Here is a 6,932-nt window from a genome sequence, read left to right as displayed (position 1 = left end):
ATGGAGAGGAGAAGGGAGTTGAGGGAAATTGGAAGGGGAGGTGAACCATGAGAGACTATGGACTCTGAAAAACAATCTGAGGGTTTTGAAGGGGCGGAGGGTGGGAGGTTGGGGGAGCCAGGTGGTGGGTATTATGGAGGGCACGTATTGCATGGGGCACTGGGGGTGGTGCAAAAACAATGAATTCTGTTTGGCTGAAATGAAATTTTAAAAAATAAAAAAAATCATGATAAATGTGTTCATAGAACTAAAGGAAACCAGGATTAAATAAAATAAGGAAGGTATGAATGCAATGTTATGTGAAATAGACTATGAAGGAAGAGAAAATATAAAGAAACACGTGGAAATTCTGTAATTGAAAAGTACAAATAAAATTTTAAAAATATCACAGAAGCTCAACTGTAGATTTAAACTGACAGCAGGAAGATTGGTGAATTTGAAGTTTTATCAACAGAGAGTATGCAATCCAAAGGATGAAGGAGAAAAAGAATGAGTAGAAATGTACAGACCCGCAGAGAAATAAAGCCAGCACTAAGTGCATCAGCATGGGCTTTTGGAAGTACCAGAAAAACACATTTCTGATAAAAGACTTGTATAAGAAGATCCAAGTTGTTTGTTGTTTGTTGATAAACAATGAACAGAAAGCACAGAAAGAATCCAATAAAAATTGGACAAAAGTCCTGAACAAGCATTTTACCAAAGAAGAAATACAGATGGTAAATAAGCATATGAAAATCTGCTCCACATTATTTGCCATATGAAATTATGAATTAAAACTATAAGGGCATAACATAAAAGAAATCTAAAATTTAAAAAATAGAAAAAAGATACCAGTTGTTGGCAAGAATATGGAATGATAGGAACACACACACATACCCTAGCTCTGCCAGCTGACAGAACCCAGAAGCAGTGACATTGCAGAAACAATTAGCATACCTATGTCTCAGAATTTGGTTCTTAAGACCATTTTCCAGTCAAAGGAATTAAGTTTACTTGAAGAAATAGCTGATGTGGTGACTAGGGTAGGAAATAAATATGCAGGATGAGCCTGGAACATCTTGTAATGCCAGAAAATAGAAAAAAGAAGAGGAATAAAGAAGAAAGAAAAGAAAGAAAGAAGAAAGAAAGAAAGAAAGAAAGAAAGAAAGAAAGAAAGAAAAAGAAATGAATAAAGAAAGAGAGGGAAGGAGGAAGAGAGAGGGAGGGAGAGAGAGAGAGGGAAAGAGGGAGAGAGAGGGAAGGAGAGAAGGAGGGAAGGAGGGAAGAAGAAAAAAATCAAAGCTAAAGAACAAACAAACACAAAACTTCCCTGCATACACAGCGATGGATGTATGCCAAAGGGACACAGGAGCCAATGGAAACACCTCCCTGTGGCCAAAGCTAGAATGATTTGAGCACCAAAATTAATGGAGTAGTATTTAATTTTATCGAAGTATAAAATAAATATCCATGATTCTATACTGATGTAAATAGAGGATTGAATGTATAAATAAGTGAGGTGATTACTAAAGGGACATGATGACTACATATAAAGTGATATGCTGAAGGGGATTCTCGATGCAAGGACACTAGATTAAAATACGGAAATCTGCATCAAATATGAACTTCACTTCATCACAATGTATCAATATTTTAACAAAAGTACCATACTAATGAAGGATGTTAATGACATGGGAAAGTGGATATGTCATATATGGTAATTCTCTATACTATATTATTTTCTATAAATTAATATTGTTTGAAGAACTTTTAAAAATGAATGAAAATCTTTGAGGTAAAGTTTTTGTTTCTCAGAATGAAGCCAGAGAACACTTGGGGAAAAACAATCACCAGTTTTCTTCTTCCAATGATAATAATTGATTCAAAAAATTAAAGTCATGAGATGCTAAAACTGTTGATGAAAAATTATATGGAACAAGAAATTCACATGACCTCAATGTATCACCCTAAAGATTATATTTTAATAGCAAGGAAATAGTTATCTTTATCCTAGTGCTGAGGGTGCCACCTAAATGAAGTAACCAGGGAACAGCATCAGTTAACAAGACAAGCTGATGTGATAGGCCTCATGATGGGAGAAGAAAAGAGTACACCCATGATTGCTGAATTATTTAATTTAATCTAATCATGAGGATACATCACAAAAATAGAGATGGTGGGATACTTTAAATGATGTCTGACACAAATATTTAAAAATTTTAAAATGTCATGAAAGGAAAAAAAAGCAAGAAGTTTGTTCTACATTACAGGAGATTAAAGAATGATAATAAAGCAAATAATGGCCCTTAATTGAATTCTTGATGAAAAAATAAATTGCTAGGAAGGACAATTTTGGGAAAATTGGGAACAATTTCAATATGAACTTCATATTAGATGATGCTAAATTTCTTGAGGATAATAATGATATGATGTGGTGCCTGGATGACTCAGTCAGTTAAGGTCTGCTTTCAGCTCAGGTCATGATCCTGGAGTCCTGGAATCAAACTCCAAGCACCTAGGGTTCCTGCTTCTCCCCCTCCCACTTGTGATCCCTCTCTCTTTCTCTTTCCCTCTCAAATAAATGAACAAAATCCTTAAAAACATGATAGGACAATGTAGGAAGTCTCTTTGTTCTTTTGAGATGTATGTTTGAGAATTAATGGATAAATTGTCATAATCTTATATATAATGTATAGATATAAATATGTATATTAAATACATGTATATACACATTTGCAGATGTATTATTGGGCAAAGATGGTACAAGTTTAACAATTAATCATCTTGATTTAGAAAAATTCATGTACATTCTCAACTTTTCTGTAGGTTTGAAATTTTTCAAAAAAATCTGGAGGAAAATGTCACTGATTCACATTTTTCTGGATCCTCTGCCCTATTTCTCTATTCACTTAACAGCTTAGTTTCTTATAATTTTTCCTCTCTTGCTACTTTCACTTCTCTATGTTGTGTATAACATGACTTAGTGGTTAACAACATGGATTTTGGATTTGATCTCTAAATTGATCCCTGAGCTTGCCTTAATATTTCTGTGGAAAAATTATAAAACCTCTTTGTTCTCCATTTTCCTGTGGGGTTGTAGAAAATTAAAATATAGAAATAAAAGTAAAAAATATAATAGATATGTTGAGTAGTTAAATGGATACTGATGAAAAGTTATCTGCAAGTTAAAAGGGTGTCTGTGAATTAATTTAAAATAAAGCAAAAATGACAAATGAGGCAAGAGACATGAATGTGTCTGTTAATATTTATTCAATTGTAATAAAAGCATTTTTAAAACAAGTTTAGTGGTATGAAGATCTCTTTGAAATGAGAAGGGATGGTTAATTCCAGAGACCCTGGGTCTGCTTCTCTGTGATTCCCTCAGTTATGCCCTCATTAGTGTGTTGACTTCATCTCCAGGCTGGTTTCTCTTTTGGTGGCAAAATGGTTCTGGACTGTGCCAGATTTCATATCCACACAGCATGACATTCAGAGGAAGAAAGACTACCTTTTTTTGTGAATCTCTTTTAAAATAAAGGAAACATATAACCCAGAAACTTTCACAAAATTACCTCTTTTGACTCACTGGGCCCAAGTAAGCCATGGACACTTCCCTTAACAGACCTCTAGGCTTCAGTGTTGGTAAGGGTTGGAAGCGGGTGGTGCAGAAATACATAAACAGAATTTGTGGTACCCCTTGAAAAGGGAAAGGGACCAATGAATGTGAATCTGACAACCAAAAGTATCTTCTAAAATAGAGAGTGGATACGAAGGAACAGCATTCATTGAACTCAGGTATCTGGATTCTTTTAAAGCTTTTTAAAAATGTATTTAAGACCCTGTAGAGCTTTGTGTTTGTGGGTTACAGCTAAAAGTATTTACAATATTAGAAATTAAAACCAAGAAATTAAAAATATTCACTGACTTCTTTAAAAATAAAAATAACAAACATGTCATATATTAAATTAAATGATTATATTAAAATATATCATCACTAGCCATCAGGGAGATTCAAATTAAAACCACATTGAGATATCACCTTACACCAGTTAGAATGGCCAAAATTAGCAAGACAGGAAACATGTGTTGGAGGGGATGTGGAGAAAGGGGAACCCTCTTAAACTGTTGGTGGGAATGCAAGTTGGTGCAGCCACTTTGGAAAACAGTGTGGAGATTCCTCAAGAAATTAAAAATAGAGCTTCCCTATCACCCTGCCATTGCACTACTGGATATTTACCCCAAAGATACAGATGTAGTGAAAAGAAGGGCCATCTGTACCCCAGTGTTTATAGCAGCAATGACCACGGTCGCCAAACTGTCGAAAGAACCAAGATGCCCTTCAATGGACGAAGGGATAAGGAAGATGTGGTCCATATACACTATGCAGTATTATGCCTCCATCAGAAAGGATGAATACCCAACTTTTGTAGAAACATGGACAGGACTGGAAGAGATTATGCTAAGTGAAATAAGTCAAGGAGAGAGAGTCAATTATCATATGGTTTCACTTATTTGTGGAGCATAACAAATAGCATGGAGGACAAGGGGAGATGGAGAGGAGAAGGGAGTTGAGGGAAATTGGAAGGGGAGGTGAACCATGAGAGACTATGGACTCTGAAAAACAAGCTGAGGGTTTTGAAGGGGCGGTGTTGGGAGGTTGGGGGAACCAGGTGATGGGTATTAGAGAGGGCACATATTGCATGGAGCACTGGGTGTGGTGCAAAAACAATGAATACTGTTATGTTGAAAAGAAATAAAAAATTTCAAAAAATAAAGACCTTCTACAGATCAACACCCAAAAAACAAATAATCCAATTAAAAAAAAATGGGCATATGACATGAACAGCCATTTTTCCAAAAAAGACATACAGCTAGCCAACAGACACATGAAAAGGCTCTCATCATCACTCATCAGGAAAACACAAATCAAAACTGCAATGAGATATGATGTCACATCTGTCAGAATGCCTAAAATAAAAAACAAACAACTGCTGTTGAATATGTGGAGAAAAAAGAAACACTCTCACACTGTTGTGAGGGGGAATATAAACTGATGCAGTGCTGTGGAAAAGAGTATGGAGGGTTCTCAAAAAGTTAAAAATAGAACTACCATATTATCCAGCAAGTGCACTACTGGGTATTTACTCAAAGAAAACAAAACACTAATTCGAAGAGATGCAGGCACCCCTATGTTCATAGGGGAATTATTTACAATAGCCAAGATATGGAAGCAGCCCAAGTGTCCATCAATTGATGGCAAAGAAGTTGTGATAGATAGATATAAATACATAGATATAGATAGATATAGATATAGATAGATAGATATAGATGTATATGTGTGTGTGTGTGGAATATTATTTAAACATCAAAAATAATGAAATCATGCCATTTCAAGGACATGGATGGTGCTAGAGCATATAATGCTATGTAGAATAAGTCAGAGAAAGATACATACCATATGAGTTCACTCATATGTGAAATTTTTAAAAATATTTTATTTATTTATTTGATAGAGATCAGAAGTAGGCAGAGAGGTAGGCGGGGGATGGGGGGAAGCAGGTTCCTCGCTGAGAAGAGAGCCCGATATGGGGCTTGATCCCAGGACCCTGGGATCATGACCTGAGCTGAAGGCAGAGGCTTAACCCACTGAGCCACCCAGGCACCCCTCATATGTGAAATTTAAGAAACAAACCAAATAAGCAAAGGGTGAAGGGGGAAGAGAGTGAGAGAGACAAACCAATGTTCAACAGATATCAAAAGAAGGTATCCTTCTGGATAGTAAATTATTTGGGGTAAAACACAGGACCCAGTAGAAGAATTGTGAGGAAGGAGACTTCAGAGTCAAATCAAGATTTTATTGGGAAGTACCTCAATTACTGCCAGGGTCACAAATCCAGGGTAATAATATAGATGTAGATGTGTTTATGTAATCCATTCATGTACTTGGACATTAAATATATACATATGCATATATAGAGTTCTAGATATGTATGCTATATATGTACTAAATCTAGTAGATATGACAATCCTTGTAAATCTATTCAGGAGGGATATTACTTAGGCTCTGTTTATGAAGAATAGTCTAATAGCAATGCTTGGGAAATAAAAAGAATATCAATAGGATGTAGAAGTAACAAGAATATAACAAATGACTGATGTGAGTAATCTTAGTGTGGGACCCTTAGCACTATCAGAAGGGCTGTATATGGAACCAGTGGTGAGAGCGGAAGGGCAGGAGTGGACTGAAATTTGATCACTCATTATACTTTTTTGCCTCTGTTCACTGAAACATAAACCTGACCCCACTGTGAAGTGAAATGTGATGTGAGGCTTCAGGTTGCACAACTGTATCCCTATAAAAGACTCACATTCAAATTCTTTTCAGAGGAATTAGGATATTACAGTGGCTAATACATTTATGAAGCCACATTGAAAACATTATAACATGCAAAATTAACAACACAGTAAACAATGTGTTTTGAAGAGGATGTGGAGAAAGGGGAACCCTCTTACACTGCTGGTGGGAATGCAAGTTGGTGCAGCCTCTTTGGAAAACAGTGTGGAGGTTCCTTAAGAAATTAAAAATAGTGCTTCCCTATGACCCTAAAATTGCACTACTGGGTATTTATCCCAAAGATACAGGTGTGGTGAAGGAAAGGCCATCTGTACTCCCATGTTCATAGCAGCAATGGCCATAGTCGCCAAACTGTGGAAAGAACCAAGATGCCCTTCAACGGACAAATGGATAAGGAAGATGTGGTTCATATACACTATGGAGTATTATGCCTCTATCAGAAAGGATGAATACCCAACTTTTGTAGAAACATGGACAGGACTGGAAGAGATTATGCTGAGTGAAATAAGTCAGGCAGAGAGAGTCGATTATCATATGGTTTCACTTATTTGTGGAGCATAGGAAATAACATGGAGGACATGGGGAGATGGAGAGGAGA

The sequence above is a fragment of the Lontra canadensis genome, unplaced genomic scaffold, assembly GCF_010015895.1.
Source record: "Lontra canadensis isolate GAN:19392208 unplaced genomic scaffold, GSC_riverotter_1.0 scaffold80, whole genome shotgun sequence".
Taxonomy (NCBI): Eukaryota; Metazoa; Chordata; class Mammalia; order Carnivora; family Mustelidae; genus Lontra; species Lontra canadensis.
This window is presented reverse-complemented; position numbering follows the sequence as displayed.